The 20,581-nt window shown below is 42.5% G+C and overlaps 1 long non-coding RNA gene across 2 annotated transcripts in view; it reads left to right on the top strand.

Moving 5' to 3' along the window:
• LOC126511289 (uncharacterized) overlaps nt 1–12,548 on the top strand; it is a 127,146-nt gene extending 114,598 nt beyond the window's left edge. For both annotated transcript variants that reach the window (XR_007594649.1, XR_007594648.1), the window contains 2 exons: nt 11,194–11,401; nt 11,764–12,548. This is a non-coding gene — a long non-coding RNA (uncharacterized lncRNA). The remainder of the gene's footprint in view (nt 1–11,193; nt 11,402–11,763) is intronic.
• Nucleotides 12,549–20,581: the final 8,033 nt, after the last annotated feature.

The following is a 20,581-nucleotide window of genomic DNA, read 5'->3' as shown; positions in this document are numbered from 1 at the left end:
CTGGTAAGCCAGCTCATGGACTACACAGAATATTAGAAATGGGTTAGAACAATATGTAAGAGCTAGCCAATAAGAAACTGGACCTAGCCAGGCCAGGCAGTGTTTGAAAGAATACAGTTTCCGTGTAATTATTTCTGGGTATAAACTAGCCATGCTGGCGGCCGGGTGCCGGGGACGCAGCCCCGCCGCTCCTAATTCAACAGGAAAGAATATGATAAAACTATATTGTGTAAAGAACCTTTTAAATAAAATTTAAAAAGTAAAAGATACAGAGAAGTGATGGTCTCCTCATCATTCAGATGGCCTCATGGCTGAATGGTGTCATATTTGGAACCATTGTGAAATCTTGCAGCCGCAAGTAAAACTAACCTGAGGGCAACTGAGTCACTCCTGATTTGGAGAACATACACAGAGACAAATAACCTAGATTCTTAGTGCTGGAGCTGGCTGGTAAGTCCATCAACTCTGCAGTCAGCCTATGTTCCTGGCCTCTTCCTTACAAACTACCTTTTATTGCAGCTTTAGAGAGGTATAACATGTAAATACGTTGTCTATGCATTTAAGGTGCATGGTTTACACTTTGACATAGGTAAGCATTATGAACTGATCATGGAGGCCAAGATAATTAACATCCATCACCCACACCATTATCTTTTTCTTTTGGTAAGAACTTAAGATCTTCCCTCTTAGCGCTGGAGACAATATGCTAACTAATTTAAGTTTATAGAGGTAAATTTGTATGCATCAAAATATATCCACCCGGGTTTGGTGGAATACATCTACAGTTCCAGCACTTCAGAGGTTGAAGCTGGAGAATTATAAGTTCATGCTCAGCCTCGGTTACCTAGTCATTTAAATACCAGCCTGTGCAATATAGCTAGAATTTGCCTCAAAATAGAGAGCATGGATAAATAAATAATAAAGCAATGCATCTTTCCCCCTCAAGCTACAAGAGTTTTGACAACCGTGGTTGGGTTGTTCGTTTGTTATGCATTGCTAAAGCAGCTTCCTGATGAAGTTTCTAATTTTATTCAGAAAATATTCATTGTCTATTAACTGTGCCAGCCAGGTTCTGTGCAGAATTTAAAATGAGACAGGCATGGTCCTATGCCGTGGGGAAATGCTCATTTATTTTACAAGCAATATACAAACGAAGGATGATTTCATAATAGCTTTACTTGGAAAACCAAGTGACTGAAATTTAGTTTTCTTCATTTTTTTTCTCTCCTCTAATAAGCATTTGTTAGAAGCATTTTACATGCCTCTCTCTGCAGATATCTAGATAGATTAGACCACACGATCCTCGAAAGGAGGCAGAAGCGTACGTTAAACTTAGACTAAAATAAGATCTGCCCTGCCCAGAGTTCCCGTGGGCCTTTGTGTCAGCACATTGGTGGCAGCCGAGGTAGACTCGCTCTCTGTAGTAGAGTCTAATCTATCACAGGGAGTTAGTAATCAATATCTTGTTTCTCCTTTTTGTGATCCCAGAAAAATTAGAGTAAATCTTGCCATAGGAAAGGCTCAAAGCAAGCATTTGCTGAATAAATTAAATATCTGTAATATAAATGAAGCAATTTTAGTGAGCCTCGAAGGTTGCACTGGATTTCCCCTTAAATCCTGGATTCTCTGGCTAATGTAATATGATTAAGCAAACATCAAAGGCACAAATATTCATGGGAATGAATTTAAATCAGAAAATTGTTCTTCACAAATTATTTTTACTCTGGTCTTCTCAAGCCATCATTTAAAATAAATCAAAATTCTCTCTCTCTCTCTCTCTCTCTCTGTCTGTCTGTCTGTCTGTCTGCTTTTAGAGGAGAATAATAAAGAAGAGAAAGGGGGAAGGAAAAGGACGGAAAAGAAGTGAGGAAAGGAAAGGGAAAGGCATCTCTAGTTTTTGACAAAGAAAAATCAAGTGCTTTATCTTACTGACATTAGAGCAAATTATAATTCTATCCTATTGACCTTCATGTACCTTCATGACCTTCGTCTGTCACATCACCTGAATCTAACCAACCTTGTCAGATTCCTCTGTCTGTGGCCACAGTTTAGTGCAGTTTCAGAACTCCTACGGGGGTCATGCTCTCCCACTGTGCCCCGTGGCTCTACCTAGTTTTAGTAACTGGTGTTTGAGGACCTCTTATGTTGCTAAAATATAGATAGTATGATTTCATTTTCATAACAGTCTTTCTAAATTTTTAATATCCTCAAACACATATTTTGAGAGCTACTAACACAGACACTGCACCTCTTTCAAAATGGCCTGTGCGCTTCTACGGGCCTGTCTGTCATCTCCAGGCACTCGAAGGGGAACAAGGGAATGGGCTTCAGTGATACAGGCAGTGAACTAAAGCCTTCTGGTTCTTCCAGAAGCTTCCAACTTGAGTATCCTCTTGTGTTCACGTGGGTGAAGGTGCCAGAAGGGGCCTCCAGATAAAGTAGGAACCCCTGGAGCCAGAGTTGCAGGCTTGTATAAACCAGTCATGGTGGGTGTGGGAACTGTACTCGGATCCCCTGAAAGAGCAGCGCTCACCCTTCACCACTGAACCAACTTCCGGCCACAGTTTTCAACATTTTACCTTTAGGGACTTAGTAGGCAGAACCTAGTTCACATACCATGTCATCTACCACCGTTCTCCCATCTTTGTAAGAGGCTTGGAGGACTAAGGGTTAAAAGGGTCACCTTGGGCTGTAGAATAAACAGAATCTGTCTTTCCTGCTTATAGGAAGGAAAGTTATTCAGCAATTATTAAGTTGTGGATCCTAGATACACACACACACATACACACACACACACACACACACACACTGGCCTAAGCATTGTAAACACTAGGAACTTTTCCACACCCCTTCACTTCACTCTTTTCCCCCTCACCTGAAAAATAAACAACACGCAGAGGCCACGTACTCAAGTTCATCTTTTTACCCCCAGATCTTCGCTTGCCACAGACATTCTATCCTGAGCCCCGAGGGAGTACTGAGGTTGGTACTGGAGGCCACTGATACCCCACAACCATAAAATTATTCCACTGTCGCTTTGTAACTGTAATTGTCCTACTGTTACAGATTATAACATAAATATCTGATATGCAGGATATCTGGTACGTGACCCCCAAAGGGGTCGAGACCATGACTTTAGAACCTCTGCTACGTAGGGCTGTGTGGATCAAGTCTGCAGGTCAATGGTCTCAGTCAAGATGTTTCCCTTCTTAAGAGTCTTGGTTTTTGTTACTTAAAAACTTTTCTGTCAAGATCAACTTGAACTCGGTGGTGACATTATTCAAACAGCATCTCCCTCATAAACAATGTTAATCAGTTCATGATTACCATTACAGAGATACACAACACATATTAGAGGTGGAGTTTGGGCCGGATCTGACCCAGGATAGGGTGTGGCAGTTTAAGGGGCACACATGATGAGGTCGAAGCAGCAGAAGCAGACAGCATGCTGACCTGACCTGGGGTAGGGCATCCAGTCACAGAGCAGCCACCATGAGCAATGGTAGCCGAGTTGGCACTGATAACTGTTATTGCAGACAGTAGCTGACTCTCGGGGGAAGACTAAGTCAGGACCTGTGGCCCTGATTGCTGGTCCCACAGAAGAAAATAACACCTCAACCCAACTATTACTTCTTCTTCTCCTGAACATTGTAAACACAGCCACAGGAAGAAGAGAAATGGCTTGAACAAAAAAAAAAAAAAAAAAAAAAAAAAACCCAAAACCAAAAAGCAAAACCAAAAGCCCAAAACAAGAAACTCCAGATGTCCAAGTCCCAGTACAGAAAGAAGAACATGAAAAACCAAGACATGTTTCCTCCCAAAGTTACCAAACTCCTGGGAGAATGACTTAGACTAACTTCTAGACAAAACATTTGAAAGAATGATTGCAAACATTTCCCAACGACTCAAATAAGAGATGAATGTACTTCAAGAGAACAAAAACGAAGAGATTAATGATTACTTTATAAAATGTGATAGCTATTAATAAGGCTGAGCACCAAGATAAGCTACTCGTTTGTCCATTTAGACTAGATAGTATCCAACAAGTGATTAATAATATCTCTTTCTCTGCACTTAAATGGATCTCTAACTTTTAAAAGAAACTATCTTTTTCTTTCTCTCTCTTTCTCCCCCCCCACCTTTCTCTCTCTGAATTTGTGATAACTAAAGACATTAGTATAAGCTTGGTAAATAGGAAATGCACACCGAGAAGTCATGTGAATATAGATAAAATGCCAGACAAAGTGGGGGAATGGTGGATTGTTTTTGCAGCTATCCGTGAATGGATCTGTAGAGGAGTCTTTGAAAGATCCAGAGCTGCATCAGCCTTCATTCCCTCTCTCAGTTATGGAAGTTTCTATAATGCCCTCACCACAGCTTTCTTTTGAAGATGTCTTTATCTGTGCCCGGACCCATTTCCAGCACAGTAACTCAGAGAGAGCTCTAGGACCTCTGACTTCACGGTGCCTGTGAGTCACACACTGAAATGTGGCAATTTTTAACGAGTGGATTTTAGAAAGAACAATAGGTGAGAAAACACTAAATTAGGTGATAGACAATACTTGATCAGTGCTTGGTTATTACCAGCAGCCAGACACAGGGGCAATTCTGCCTTTCTGCTGTTGTCTCTCTATTATGAGAGACAGTTTGTCTTTATGAATGAGTGAATCAGACAGCAGACAGCTTATCTTTATGGACGAGGGGGAGTCATTGCCAAAAGTTCCTAACACCGAGGACCCTCTAAAGTTACTGTGTGTGTCTGCTGCTCACCATGACCATGTCTTTGTTGTCTTCTTCTCCTTCTCCTCCTCCTACTCCTCTTCCTCCTCCTTCTCTTCTTTTTTTTTTTTTGACAGGCTGTGCAGATATTCACTTTGTACACCAGGCTTGCCTCAAACTCACAGAGATCTGCCTGCCTCTACCACCCAATTTCTGGGATTAAGGGCATGCACCACTTGTTACCACTGCCTTCAAATTCGGATTTGCAAGTGTAGAATTAAGGTGCTATGGGCACACTGCAGGCTCTGAACTGTTTATGCTGACAGTATTTATTTACTATGTCTTATTCTCATTGGTTCCTTTAAAATTGGCAAGTTATAGCCATTTGAAAGATGAAGAAAACAGAATCTCAGCTCTATAAAGAAACTGCATGCAGTTTTACAGCTCTGGAGTTCGACAGCAAAGATGTAAAAGAGATCATCGCAGCTTTGGACCAATGAGTGGCAGCTTGCTGGCGGCCGGGGTGTTCCTGTGCTTTTCTGTCATCAACACTCCATCTCTGCCTCTGCTGGCGAGACACAAGTGTGGCTGTTGTCATGTAATGGACAGCAGTGTAAGCATGCCAGATACCTTGGGGTTTCGATGATCACAATACCTGACAGAAACAGCTTAAAGCATTAAAGATTTCTATCCATCTACAGTTTCTGAGGATTTTGGTCCATCGTGGAGAATTCATGGCTACTCAGTTCAGGCAGCTGGAGAATGTGGCGGAGGCTGTTTACATCACAAGGGGCAGAGCATGAGTGAGGAAGTAGGGCCAGAGCAACCCTCCAATTCCCCTTCTGCTTTCTTTCACCAGCCTACAGCCCACCCCTGCAGCATCAGGGCTCCCTAGAACAGCTTCACCTTTTCTTATTTCAACTGGAGGCCGCTGCTGAGCGGTGCGATTAACTTCAAAACTTGTGCCTGGGAGGATATTTTTGGATTTGAAGCTAAGAGTAGAAAGCTAAATCACAACTGGTTTCTGTTTGTAAAGTGCCTCCAATATTGTGTCTCTAAAATGAGTCTCGCATCTGGGATTTTGGGTGTCATATGGCAATTTGAGCCATGATGAGGAACCAATGAAAATCATTTTAGAAGAAACAGCCTGGGCAGCTTCTGTGGAAAGGACATGGGAAGAAGGTAAGGATGCTGAGGGGCTCCATCACAGTTAGCACTCGCCCTTTCTTCACCATCATTGAAAGATGTGCAGAAGCTGAGTCCATCCCTAGGACTTGTCTTCTACCTCGCCCAGTGACTAATTGTTCCCACCTACTGGTCTATATGTGGGAGAGGGAATGTTTCCCCTCCAGTCCCACACTGGGACAATTCTGAAGGACTACCTAGCTCTTAAGCTCCTGTTAGTAAAACCAAGTCTGTACACCACCCAGATGTCAGGACAGGAACTCTGTGGACCCATCATTAGTAGTTAGTGCTCGCGGCTTCCTTCCTACTTTGCACTCAGATGGGGATGGCTTAGGTAGAGCAAATTCTGACTTTGAAAACGAGTGCTATTTTAATAGCTCATTTGATGTCTCCTTATATGGCATACCTGCTGGCTTTCAATTCTGTTAAGTATATATACGGTGAGAAATTAAACAGCAGAAACAATTGAGTTGCCTTAGGAAGAATGAGCACAGGGGAACAAAGAAAAGGAGTTCTGTCAACCAGAAGTTAATTGTACCGCTCAGCAGCCTCCAGCTGAATTAAGAGAATCCTTGGAGAACATTTGCAGCATCAGATCTGGTACAAGAGAAAAAGTGTAACTTTCCAAGCGATGCAGATGCTTGGCTGAGTGTTTTCCTACTTCTCAAGTTTAGGCAGAGTTGCGCTGAATTTGAAATCTGGGTTTAAAAGTATATCTCCGGTGTACTTCCATACATAAGTGTAAGTCCATAAGGTTGAGTTTAAATGTTAGAATCCAATCTGTCCTGGGTAACATGGACAAATCACTTTCAAAAACCATATCCTTAGAGAGAAGTCTTTTATATTCAGAAGTGTATTAATTTTGCAATCTGTAACATCATTTTACCTTTCCCCAAGTTTATACACAATGGAATGCAGTGAAAGAGAGGTTCCACGGTTTGGCTAAGGTCACTAGGAAGTAGTCAACCAAGGCTTAACCCAGCCATTCTAACTCTAAACCCCTCTGTCCTGATGTCACTCGGGTCTGAGTCATCTTCAGCATCCCAATGGTCAGAAAGGGAAAAATAAGGCCCACCCTTTCTACCTCATTCAGTGTTAGATCTTCTCTAAGACAGAAGCAGTTCTTGGCTGAGTTATCATATGACGATGATGCTTCTAAGATAGGGGACAGGCATGTAAGTTAGTAATCATTTCTCTTGCTTACGATTTTACAGTGTTCAATTCCCCACAGATCTTCAAGAAGGCTTTCAAATATTTCTTGGCACCAGAGTATGGAAGAATTATAAGAGGACAGAGAGACCATTGGAAGTGTCATATACTTAAATCGTTTAATATTGATCAGCCACCCATCCCACCATTCTCTGTTCCATTCAGCAAATTGAGCACATACTAGACATGTTAGTGTCACTATAGATGCATTGACAAATAGGACAAGGGCTTTCTCTTCCTAATATTAGATACACAGAGAAATCTTTACAATGTAAAGCAATAAATGCAATGATTTTTGGACACTGTGTTCTGGAAAAAATGACCCAAATGGAAAGGACACAGGGTGCTGGCATGTGTGGGAGATGAAGGAGTGTTTCTGTTGATGAGATCAGAATTGCCTTTGCTGCAAGGAAGCATCTTTTAAGACAGGGTAATTCCAAGAAGAATGAAGTGTATTGGCTAAGACTTGAATAGACAGCAAGCTTAGGAAATCAAAGGACTACGAAGTGGCCGCTGTGAGCAGAGTGGCTAGTGCAGACATCATGGTGGGAGATGAAACGGGATTGGAGACTTGCAACAAGATCAGAGGTTGCTGTAAAGCAAGGAGCTGGGGCTGTTTTGTTTTTAACGGTACACTATTTCAGGATAATAGGCCACAGAATTGGATTGTTGTTTCAAAGGGACTGCAAGGAAAAGAACGGCCCATCAGACAACTAGAGTAGAGGGAGGGGATCTGGTTTGAAGAGAGTACGCAAACAGTAAGAGTGAAATGATAAAGGCTTAGACGAGGGCAGGATTTGGCCAATTATGACCCAGAGACCAAATGCAACTTTTATAGAAATTTTTCAGATGTTTGTATTTGATATTTGGTGTAAAAGGGGAAGAAATTCAGGAAAGTATTTCAGTTGTACAAGTAGCAAAACTGGCAGACGGATTGGATGTGCGTGTGGTGGTGGGGGGGGGGGTGAAAGAGAGAGACCTAGGGTAATTACGATCTACTTGAACAACTGGTAAAATATTGGCATCGTTGACTGAGGTGGGAAAGGCTGAGAGATCAGTAGTTGAGACAGGAAAATCTAAATGCCATTTCAAACATTTTTGAGTAGGTCCAGAAAAGAAACTGCATATTTAAAGTTCAGATAACTCTTGGCTGGTAGATTAGTTATAGCATTTGTTTAGTCGAACATTTCACGTCAACCTAAAGTAGGAACGATCCGTTTTGTGTCACCCTGCCAGAGTTTTTCAGCCCACGGGTCACTTGCTCTGTTTCTGTGAGCCTGTGGGGAGGCAGGCTACCCTGGCAGATACTGCAGGTGGCCAGGGAGCCGGCTTACAAGAGGCTGCCGGGTTATGAGGAAAGCACCTGGCAGGAAGGAACCGGGCAGACCCCTGGGAGCACACTTGCTCCCAGCAGGCCTCCCCTCCTAAGAATCCATGCAGTAAGCACTCACAGACGTATTAGCCAGTTGATAAATTAGTGTCCTCATGACGGAGCCCCCTCAGTGGCTGGATCCACTAGCTAGGAGCCAAGACTTCAGCTCTTGAGCCCCTCTGATGGGAACAAGCCACAGTAACAATGAGCACAGTGAATCTTGTTACCACACACTGCTGGTCCCGGGTTATGAACGCCTAAATTCACACATTCTGAAACTTGAGCAAATCAGATCATGCCGCCATGATGAAAACACCCTGCTTTATGAGAACTATTGCGCTTACGGTCCAGCCCCTCTACTGAACTCACTTCCTGAGCATCTGTGTGGAGCATACGTTGTATCCCTTAGTTTTGCCAAGGAGACTTTTTGGAAAGAAATATTTAACCTCTGACAATGGTAGCTCCCAAATTTAATTTTCACCTCCCACAGAGCCCTTTAGTCTTATTTGGTAATTCTTTTATGAGTCTCAGGTGAACTCTGTTGGGGCAGAAGAAGCAATCAAGCCCTATCCTAGGAACTTTTAGGATATTTATAACTCTGAGCACCCAGCCCCTACTTTACCCAGGTGACTTCAGTCCTAACCTCAGAGTGCACCGTGGTCCTCGGGCAAAGGCATTTCTGAGGACACAGTCACTCCATGCACAAGAGGCCTTCGCCATTCTCCTGCATTGCATCCCCCTTGCTAACCCACATTCCATCTCATTCTGTTGCAGTTTCTCACTAAACTTAGTGGGTTCTATCCCTTATGTTTCTTTGTTGATCTTGTTTTATCACTTTTAATCAGATCAAAACTCACAATAGGACCAGAAGGAAAGAAAGAAGAAAGGAAGATGGTGAGGGATGTGGCTCAGTGGTAGAGTATTTGTCTGGCACATGCAAGGCTCTGTGTTTCCATCCCTAGGAAGAACAACAACAAAACAAAGCGTGCGCACGTGTACACACACACACACACACACACACACACACACACACACACACATCTGTCTCCATTCCACCTTCCCTCTCTTTTTCTTTGCTTTACTTTCTAGTCAAGCTGCTTTCAGTGGTCACTTACAGTCCCTCTCTGCCTTTAGTCATCTCTCAGGCTTTCTTCAATCTTGGCCAAATCAGTTCCTGAGAGCAGATATTCCTGGCTCAACAGGTTTATTACATTCATTAGTTTCTTAGAACCCTGACAATTTTTTTAATAAAATCATTATTATCTTCATATCATAAAGAAGGGAGCTGAGTATGAGGAAACATAAGCTGTCCCTTGTCTACCCTAGTACACGGAAGGGCTAAGTTCAAACCGGAAGCACATCCCACCTTCCCTACCCATAAAGCCTCCCATCAGGAAACTGGCCCGTTTGTTGTCAGTCTTTGGAATTTGAGCATACACTTTCATTGGATTTCTGTAACATGGCATTTGCTCATTAATTCTTCCTGCACCATGCTGCAGTTCCCCTGTATTATCTAGGGGAAGGATTTTTGTCTTTTCAGGAAGTAAGACTGCTGTGATTTGAAGGTCAGTGTGCCCCACAGATGCACACCCTTGCACACTTCATCTCCAGTCGTATTGCTCTGGAAAGCCATGGGAGCTTTAGGAGGCAGAGACTCATTGGAAGAGGTGGGTCACTGGGAACAGGCCTTGAGGTTTTCATAGCCTGAACCCAGCTTCCTGTACACTTCCTGACTGCAGATGAAGTGCAACCCGTTTACTCACAGTTCTCCGCCAGGATAAACTGTGTTCTCTTGACGTGTAAAGCAACCTGCCCTCCTTCCTTAGATTGCTTCCTGTCATGCATTTAGACACAGCAGCTTAAAATATAAATATAAAGGTACGGTCTGCTGACGGGGGACTACACTCTCAGTGGCAAGAGCCTGCAACTGGAAGATTGCAAGGTCAGTAGGCAATTTGATGAGACCTTGCCTTAAAATACAAGGTAAATTAAGGGGCTAGGAATGTATCTCAGTGGTAGAGCACTTGCCTGGCATGCATGAGACCCTAGCACTAATCTCCAGTGCCACAAACAACTAACCAAAGAGCAAGCAAGGTTCTCCTAAAGGTTTTTACAAGGCAAGGTTCTCTAGAAGAGCAGAATCTACAGACAGAATGGATATTACAAAGGGAGTTGATTCTATTGGCGCACATTATATGGAGCGTATTATCCAACAGTGTCTGTGAATGCTGCAGGAGTTGAGGACCTAATAGTTAGTTGCTCAGCCCATGAGGCTGGATGTCTCAGCAGTTCAAATCTGGAACTGAAGGCCTAGAGGATTCTTGAAGAGTTGTTTGATAAGTTCATTTGGGAAGGCTGAAGAACCTGGGTTCTGGTGTTAGCAAAGGGTGACAACAACGGTAGCAATAGCAGAGCAGATGCACTCACCAGCAAGAAGTAAAGGAGAACAGGCAAAAGCTCTACTAGTTTTCCTTCAACCTCTTCATATGTGGGTTGCCTTGGAGGGTGCTGCCTGCTCTTGGGACATGACTTCCCCCTCTGTCAATGCTTCTAGGAGATCCTCTCATTGTCCCACCCAGCAGGGTTCTCTGAAGATCCAAGATCCAATCAAACTGATTGCTGAGATTAACAGTCACTATGGTAAAGTTTTATATGTATAGTAATTAAAGCTCTCATTTAGTCCTGATCACTCTTCTCTCTTCCACCAGACCTGACTGATACTTGTGAAGTCACAGGTTAATGACTTACACTGGGCTCTGCTGAGGAGCAACGGGTAGATACACATCTGTGAAGTCTGTAGCACAGTTTAAAGATGCCTACAGGACAGAATATTCTATCACTGTGCCCCAGTCATGCACAGGGAGATATCCAGAACCCAGTCCTCCTCTGCTTGCTGGCCTTGAAGAATGCAGTCAGGTATGCAGATGTGTCCAGATGTCCTGCTTTCAATAGTGCAAATGGATTAGATGCAGAGTCCCAGATGTTAGAGGGGGAAGAACATCATGGCTACCATTTTATCAGGCAAAAAAGCTAAAGTACAAGTGCTAAAGAAACTTCCAAATCTGTTTTAATGGAGTTGGACTTAAACCAGGTCTCCTAACAGCAAATGCAAGGCTCTCTGGTTTTTTGAGAGTCACATGATGTAACTGGATCCCGAGCATGGAACTGAGCCCTGCACAGAGGGAGACAAGGTGACTTGGGAGGGAGAAATTCACTAAGTTCTGTCATTTTTATACATCATGTTACTGGGAGCCACCCTAATGATTTCTTATTTCCAGCTTCCCCAGGGATAGGAAGATCTGAATTCCCAGAGGTTCCTCTTTGCTTCTGAGTCGGCTAATGGAACGCATCCGATTACCCTTGTGAACAGGCAAGAGCATGGGCAATATTCTCTTCACTGGTGCATGAGTCACTGACTTGATGAAGATTACCTGACACGGGTGTGCATGGTGAGCCTGGGAGCAGCAAATCCTAACTCTCAGCCACATTCATCATTTTTGTCAATTAATTAGGTCCCGGCATAAGAGGGCCATTCATCTCTATAGATTTTGCCTGCCAGACTCCAGAGTCTTTCTTTGCTTGAAAAAATATGCCGATCTACCTGCAAATTTGAAGCAAAGGCAACCTAAGACCCAAGGAGCTTTCTTGCTCTGCATCCTTGGACAGCAATGCTCACTGCTGCGAGCTGACTCATGCTCTTGGCTAGAGATGTGGATGCCAGCTTGGTGCCCTAGAAACCCTGCTCTCCTCCCATGAAGTCTGGGTCCTGGAAGCTGGCAAACATTTGTACTAGTGGGCTGGGAATAGCCAGAAAGAGGTTTCTAATATACTCTTCTTAGAGACCCCTTTGCCTCCCATCCAATATCAGTGCTTTTGTATCTAATACAAATTCCACCACTCTCAACATGGAGAGGACACTGCAAAGATAAAGTATTGTTTTCCATTTTATTTTGTTTGTGTGTTGGGGGTGTGTATTTTTTTTTCCTGTGAAACACATGTACGTGGTAGCTTTGGAGGCCAGAAGAGGGCATTGAATCTTCTAGGACTACAGTTACAGGTAGCTGTAAACTACCATGTGCATTTTGGGAGCTGAACTCTGGTCCTCTGGACGAGCAGTCAATACTCTTAAGTGACGAACCATCTAGTCAACTCAATGCCTTAATGTTTGGTGTCTCTTTATGTTTAACTGTGAGTTATTAAGTCGCTTAATCCCCTTGGGTGAGGTACTAGTTTCCTAAGGGGCCCATTGAAAATCACTATCGGCTAATAGCTAAAATCAAGGTGATAAAAGCTTGAAGGTGAGAAGTCTGAAATTAATATTGCAGTGTTAAATAAAGACGTCAACAGGGCATGTGTCGTTCAGAAGCTCTGGATGAATCTGTCGCTTGTCCCACTTAGCTTCCGGTGGCTGCTGGCATTTCCTAGATTGTGGCAGCATCACTCGGATCCTCAAGGTCAGCAGGTTCAAATCTGCACCACTTCACGCCATCTTCTCTCCTGTGCCTGTGTGTACAATCTTTCCCTGCCTCTTCCTTTTATGGTCACACACAGCTGTATTTGGGGATCTCCTCAGATAACTTGGTGTTGCTACCTACCTCAAGATCCCTCCCTCCCCTGTCTCTTCTCTCTCCTTCCCCTCCCTCTACTCCCATCCAAATTCTGCATCCTTTTGCCTTTTTGTAACATTCAAAAGCTGCAGGACCCAGGCTGCAGGGTCTTTTGGAAACAATATTTTTCAACTTGGAACCAAATTTTTACTCTGGATCCTTACCCCTGTCTCCTAACTGTCCCATGGGTCACTCTTGTGGTTGTAGATGTTTGTTGTAGGAACAACTAGCTATCCACTAGGCATTTGAACTCCTTTCTCCACAGCAGACATTGTAAGGAAGCAGTTGCCTGGCTACTGGGCTCTATTTCCCAGTGCCCTCGCTCCTGGGTCTAGCCATGTGTCTAGTGGAGATTGTATGGAGGTGTTGTCTGCCACTGGAAAGCCTCCCCTACCCAATGGAACCCCCATGTATTATTCATGCCCTCTTAATATTCCACTCTTTGGATGGCGGCTCCCAGAAAAGCCTCAGAAACCATCTTAACGTTGGCAGAGACTTCATTAGCACCAGCTCCTGAGTGTTTTAAGTAGACGGTAGTCAATTCTCTTGACAATTGGGTTTTATGTGTTATAGAAATAAATTTATATTGTGTTAAACCGCTAATACTTTGGAGTTTGTCCATTATAAGCATTTGCCAATTATGTTAGACACCATTACTGCCAATTAATTCCCCTTGCTGTTAATAAAATAACTGGGTAAAATAGCTGCAAAAGGGATTAGAGAGAGGACTCAGTGTGTAAAGAGCCAGCCTTCCAAGCAGGAGGACCCAAGTTCAAGTCCCCAGCACCTGTGTGAACATTTGGTGTAGTGGTTGCTCTCACACCTCAGCTCTGGGACAGTAGAGACAGCAGGATCCCAGGGTTTGGCTGTCCAACTAGTGTAAAACAATGGTTCACTGAGAGACCCTGTCTCAAAAAATAAGAGGAGGAGCAACCGAGGAAAACACCCAATGTTGGCTCCTGACCTTCACATGTAAATGCATGGGTCTGCACACCTACACATACATGCACACACCCACGTAAACACACACACAGAGACAGACAGACACCCAGTGCCTGCTGTGCTGTCATCTAGTCTGTCCATCTGTTGGTCGGGCTTTACATTGTTTGTTTGACTCAGGAACTTTTCATGTCCAGTATTTCAGATTGATTTTTTTTTATTTTCAATTTTGTGTGCGTGGCGGGACACAATGTGTGCCATGGCATGTGGGGGAGGGGTCAAAGGACAATGTGGGAGTCAATTCTTTCCCTCCACCATGTGAGATTTGGGCTAGTTTTGGGGGTTGAAGCCAGGTCATCTGGCACGGCAGCAGGTGCCTTTCCCTAACAAGTCATCCTGCCAGCCCTCTGTTCTGAATCTCATTTCCACCTCTTGTACTGAATTTCTTAGTTCATTCTATTGTTTGTTCTTAATCTCTTTGAATCCATTCAGGAGTTTATAAGCATTCTATAATTTCTTTAGACACATTTTAAAATTATTTTTGGTGTATGTGAATGTACTGTGTGTGTGCGCACATGTGCACCTCTGTGTATACAATTGTAGGCCATGGAATAACAGCAATTGTCTTCTATTAGTCACTCGCCACTGTATTTTTGAGACGTGGTTTCTTGTTGAGGCCAGAACACATCAATTTCCTAGGCTGGCCAATGGGATCCTGGGATCTGCATGTCTCTAACCCCAGCACTAGGGTTACAGAGGTACACTGCCATGCCTGGCTTTTTACATAGGAGGTGGACATATGAACTCTGGTCCCTGGAAATGTGGGTCAGGACTTGAATGCCTGAGCCATCACTCAGCAGTGAATCAAGTGCCATCCTGGCAGTTAACTGTTTGGCTGTCTGTCTCACTTAAGTATGTCAGACATCCATCTTAAGAAGATGAGTGGGGTGGATGTCCCAGCCCTCACCTTAAGAAGTACAGGATCAACACTCGTGAGGCAGAGGCAGGCAGATCTCTGTGAGTTTGAGGCCAGCCTGGTCTATAAAGTGAGTCCCACGATGGGCTCTAAAGCTACACAGAGAAGCTTTGTCTCAGAAAAAAAAAAAAAAAAAAAAAAAAAGCAAAGAAAAAAAAAGACTTGTAAATTAGATTAGGGACCTTGGTATGAAGAAACACTTTATATAACAATCAATAAATATGCCTTTTTTTTTTTTAAAAGAAAAAAAAGAGGTTTTATCCCATGCTTTTTCAGTTCCAGTCCAGCTGGCCTTGGTGAGCTTCCAATATATCAGTCCCTCTGTCTCAGTGGGTGGGTGCACCCCTCACGGAGGACCTTGGACTTTCCACAGTGCAGGGAACCCTGACTGCTCTTCGGACTGGAGAGTGAGGGGGAGAGGAGTGGGGGGAGGGGGAGAGGAGTGGGGGGAGGGGGAGGGGTGTGGGAGGAAGAGGAGGGCAATGGGAGGCTGGGAGGAGGCGGAATTTTTTTTTATTTTTCAATTAAAAAAAAGAGTAAAAAAAAGAAGTACAGAATCTTATTTATGGGGGGAGACAGATATTCCTATTTGCACTAGGCAAAGAAAAGTGAAGTTAAAAGGAAATATACAGACATAAGAATTATAAAAGTCAATTTTATATTTTGGATATGTCTTTTATTTACTTTTCAACTCCCATCCTAAGATGGCATTTTATATATTGTATTTTCCTGTTCTTTCCCCTTCTCCAAATGTTGTGAAGTCACAGTTCTTTATCTTCTCCCCGTTGGACTTTGGTTGTTAAAGCCACTTTCTTAAAACAAACGGCTCATTTAGTCACTCCACAGCTTGAGAATCTTTAATCTTTAATAATTTACTTGCTAGGAGCAGTGTGTGTTAGGGTTTATGGTCATGAAATTGGGAGAAATGATTCAAGTGTTTTGAAGTATCAGATAAATCATTTGCCCCTCTCATCTTCACAGCCCCTTGTATGAAATGGAGATGCCAAACTTACTTCTATGGTAAGAATTTGGCAAGTTTATAATAAACAGTGAGTAACTGAAGGTCGTTGTCTCCATTGGGTGTTGCTTCTAGGACCCGATCCTTTTGTGCATCACTTTTCAGGGAGACAGATTTCTTGCTGGGTCAGAGACAGTCTAGATGCTTTCGAAATCGCCTTGTAATTTAAGATTTTCGATATCTTTGGCCTTTCTGGTCTTAAATTTGTCATGTAGTCGTGAGATGGTAGTGTTCAAAGTGTAAATTATTGGCGAAGGTTAAAATAATCCTTGACTCGTCTTTCAAGGCCACGGTGCAGCAGCAGGAGAGGAGCTGTGTCTTTTGCAAGCTGCTAAGGTTGGCCAGAGGCCAGGCAGTGAGGTGAAGGACTTGGTGGCTCCATGGCAACTTTCCCAGGGCGTTAAGCTCTGCAGTCCTCCCTCCTGAGTGACTGTTATTAATAGTCCAAGTTTCTGGAGCGTCTGAGTGATTCACCTCAAAGAAACTTCTTAAAGTAAAGCGTGAAGCTGCAAGGTAATATTTGCTAGTGTAAAGTTTAGACATATCCTTGGGAGTTTGAACAAAACCACTTGAAAATTATACATTGAAAGCAATGTATACCTTCATTGCACTTCTGAATAATGGACTGTCACTTTCTAATAATGGAAATACCATTCCTTGTGGTACCTTTATCCACAATGTTTACAAAATTTTTCTCCATTCGTGTAAGGAGCTGACTTTACACCAAACGCTGATAACCTGATGGTTTCAAAACTGTCTTTGATGTGTATAGCTTCCTTCAAATGTCTTTTCTATTCATTTTCTTCTCTCAAAGAGAGACAGGAGAGGGAAAGCTGATGGTGATGATAACGATTACGATGGAGTTGGATCAGAAGAAAAGGACATGAAGAGCTTTGCATGCCCTTCCTGGACCACCTTTCATGTACAATGAATTCTCACTCACAAGAGGATGAATGTTTAACGTGACTCCTCCTCCTTATTGGAGGGTGTGGGTGGTGCTCACAATTGATGGCTAGAGGAGACATTACTTACACTCACTATAGCAGGAGCCAGTCCGAGTGCGTTATAGGCCCCTATGAGCAAACCCAAACAAATAACAACAAGACTAGATGAAAATAAAACAGACAAAGTCTATTCCATAGCTCCTTCTTGATTCTTTTGATGAAATCTCATGAAAAATGGAGCTGTTTTGAAAATTTTAAGTTAGTTGAGATTAGATGAGAGTATTTATGGTAGTGAGTGGTGCATATACAAAGTTAGGGTTGGGTGGGCAAGAATTACTTCACTTGATAAACATTACATGTGGATAATGTATTTAGGGACCACTCCAGATGGCGTGTGGACACATGCATCAGTGATGAGGTCAATTGTCATGAGGCATAACCTAAATCTCACAGATAAAATGCACAATGCCATCTTCCAAGTTAGGATAGAGATGGCTTTGCTATAGTGAAAAACAAGCCCAGTGTCTCCTGTGCTTACCCAGAAGGCTTGGGTTTTGCTCACGGCATGAGTTTTTCACAGATTTGATGGATGCCTGTGTTCCATATTGTTGTACTTTGGGACCCAAAGCAACCCCTGTCTGAGACATGGTTATGCTGTTTCAGCAGATAAAGACTAGTGAGGGACTTGGTAGGTAGCTGTTCCTGCCCAGAAGTGACATTTAGCAATTGAAACTATTGATCAGTGGATTATATGCCCAAAAGGGTGTGCTGTAATGGCTACTTTGATATTAAAAGAAATGATTGGTTCATAGGCTGATGTGAGCCAATCATTCTATTTTGATAAATGGACATTCTGGTTTTGGGAATTGATTTTGTATAAGCTTACTTAGCTGAAGTAAGCTTCCTAAGTTAAAATAGTTCTAGGGCACTGAAGAGATAACATTGAAGCATGATTAATAAAAACTCAGAGACTGAAATTGGGGTTCAACCTGAAGACCTAGAAAGCAAAGCATTTGGCCACTGGCTCGTACCTGGACCTCAGTCCAAAATGACGATCCTGCCTCTGGGAATCTTGGAATGAGACTGAGACTGAGAGCTGTTTCCTCTCATTTTATAATCCTCTCTAGGGTTGGGATTAAAGGGATGCTCAACTGGGATTAAAGGCATGCACCGCCCAGTTTCTATGGCAACTAGTGTGGCAACTGGGACTAAAGGTGTGTGTCATTGTGGCCTGGTCTGTAAGGCTGGCCAGTGGGGCTGTTTTACTCTCTGAACTTCAGGCCAGCTTTATTTATTAAAATACAAATAAAATGCCATTACATAGTATCTCTGAGCAGATCAGCTGAAGTCGACTCTGGAGTTCAGAGGACTCACCAAGGGCAGTGGGTTTTTTTTAGCTATGTCATCAGAAGATGTTAGCTGTGTGATAAATGGCCCTTTTAAACATGACCTTCCTATATAGTCTTTATTACTGTACACTTAAGTATATCAAGAGCCTGTATGTAGCCAATACATTCTATGGTGGGTTGATAAGAAAATTAAAAATTGGACTTAGTAGGAAAACACAAGTAAAACTACTTAAAGAAGATTACATATTAAATAAAAGTGTCAGCTCAGTTCTTTAAACTTTCTCACAGGACTATAGTGAAAATGTCCTGAAACAGCCAGTCAGTACAGTCCTTCTCAGCACAACTTGAAAAATCCAGACATGTCAGCTCTTTGTTGTGCATTCAGGTTTGAAGGAATGTTATAGTCTTCTAAGAAATGATGCCAAGGATACATCATTCTAGCTGTGCACCAGCTCAAGAAGACTGAAGGGCAAAACTATGAGCCTCTTTCTCACTCTAAGTTCTTTCAACTAATTACTGGTTATTCAAAGAAGTAGTGCAAAAAAGTAAGTAGTAATTTTTGATGCAATATATTATTTTATAAAAAAATTATAAAATATTCACTTCCATGCCTGACTATGTATGTATATATGTATGTATGGTATGTTTTCTAGCTGATGTGGTAGTTCTAGTGGTTTGGGTGAGAGGGGTCTCTATAGGCTCATCTATTTAAATACTTGGTACCCAAATGCTGGAACTATTCAGGAAGGATTAGGAGGTGTGGCTTGTTGTAGGAGATGTGTCAATAGGAGTGAATAAGGGACAGCCTTTGAAGTTTAAAAACCTTATATAATTCTCAGTGTACCTTTCTACCTCCTGCTTGCAGATCAAGATGTAAGCTCTTAGTTGTTCCTGCCACCATGCCTTTGCTCTACCATCATAGACTCTATGCCTCTGGAGCCATAAGTCCAATTAAACAATTAAATGCTGTCTTTTATGTGTTCCAAGTCATGTTTATTTTTTCACAGAAATAAAAAAGTGAAGTAACTAAGATAGAAGTCAAAAAGGTTATTTTGTGAACCAATGGTTTTATATTGTACAAAGTTTCCATCCAGAGAGAATGAATTAGTTCAATTTAAGTGAAAATTTCTCCTCAAAGCCAGGCAGTGGTGGTACATGCCTTTAATTCTAGCACTCAGGAGGTAGAAGCAGGCAAATCTCTGTGAGTTCAAGGCTAGCCTGGTCTACAAGCTCTAGTTTCAGGACAGGCTCCAAAAACTACAGAGACTCCCTGTCTCAAAAAAAAAATCTCCTCAATATTCTGGGTTGGACTCATACAATGAATGCAAAGATCTTAAAAAAAAATAAAACTTATCAAAGTAGAAGACATTTTGCCTGAAGACTAGAGAGTCAGCTCCAGTTCAAAGGTTTTTAATGCCTTGTCTGTCCCCACAATCACGTAAGAAAATCTCTCAAACAAATTTCAATATCCCTTTGAAACTATTCTGCTTCCCTTTGCAGAACTGACATGGGTAATTTTTTTAATACCAGGAAGCAAAGTGCTGCTATGATAGATATCAAAAAATTTAGATGTGGCTTTGGAATTAGGTAATAAGTAGAGACCAGAATAATTTTAGAAGCATGATAGAAATATCTGTTAATGATCTTTCATAGTACTGGGAGGTCCTATTGAGTTGATGTGGGCAGAGGGGAATCACCATCAGCCTTACCCAGCTGTAAATCCTGTGAGCTACAATAATGAATGGCCTCTTGAGATATACCTATGGGTACAATAGTGGCATGAATATTGTGGGAATAATCAACCACTTTTTAAAATTAGACTTAAGCCTACTCTACAGCAAAAAAAAAAAAAAAAAAACCACATGCCTTATACTATATAAATCTAGCCAAGAGTCCATGATTGGTGATCTCAAAGGTACCAAGGGATGAACCTACTACTATTGTTCTCCTAAATAACTGTAATATCAAACTGCCTTTTACATTTATAGCTTTCTCCCCACAGATTAGTGCAGCACTCAGATCTTAGAGAAGTTTCTTTGCACAACAGACAGTGGTTAACACAGACACTCATGGCTGGCTCGAGTGTATAGAACAAGTGTCAGTGGGGTACCCAACCACAAATGGAGCACATATAGCACACCCTACCAAAAACTCAGGGACCATTGCTGAAGAGGGGATAGAAGGAATGGAAGAGCCACATGCCATGGAGGACTGGAGCCAAACAGTGTCGTCTGGACACGGCAGTGCATTCATGAACTGATAT

This window comes from Alexandromys fortis, unplaced genomic scaffold (assembly GCF_014885135.2).
Source record: "Alexandromys fortis isolate MF-2015 unplaced genomic scaffold, M_Fortis_MF-2015_v1.1 scaffold_97, whole genome shotgun sequence".
Classification (NCBI taxonomy): domain Eukaryota; kingdom Metazoa; phylum Chordata; class Mammalia; order Rodentia; family Cricetidae; genus Alexandromys; species Alexandromys fortis.
This window is presented reverse-complemented; position numbering and strand designations above follow the sequence as displayed.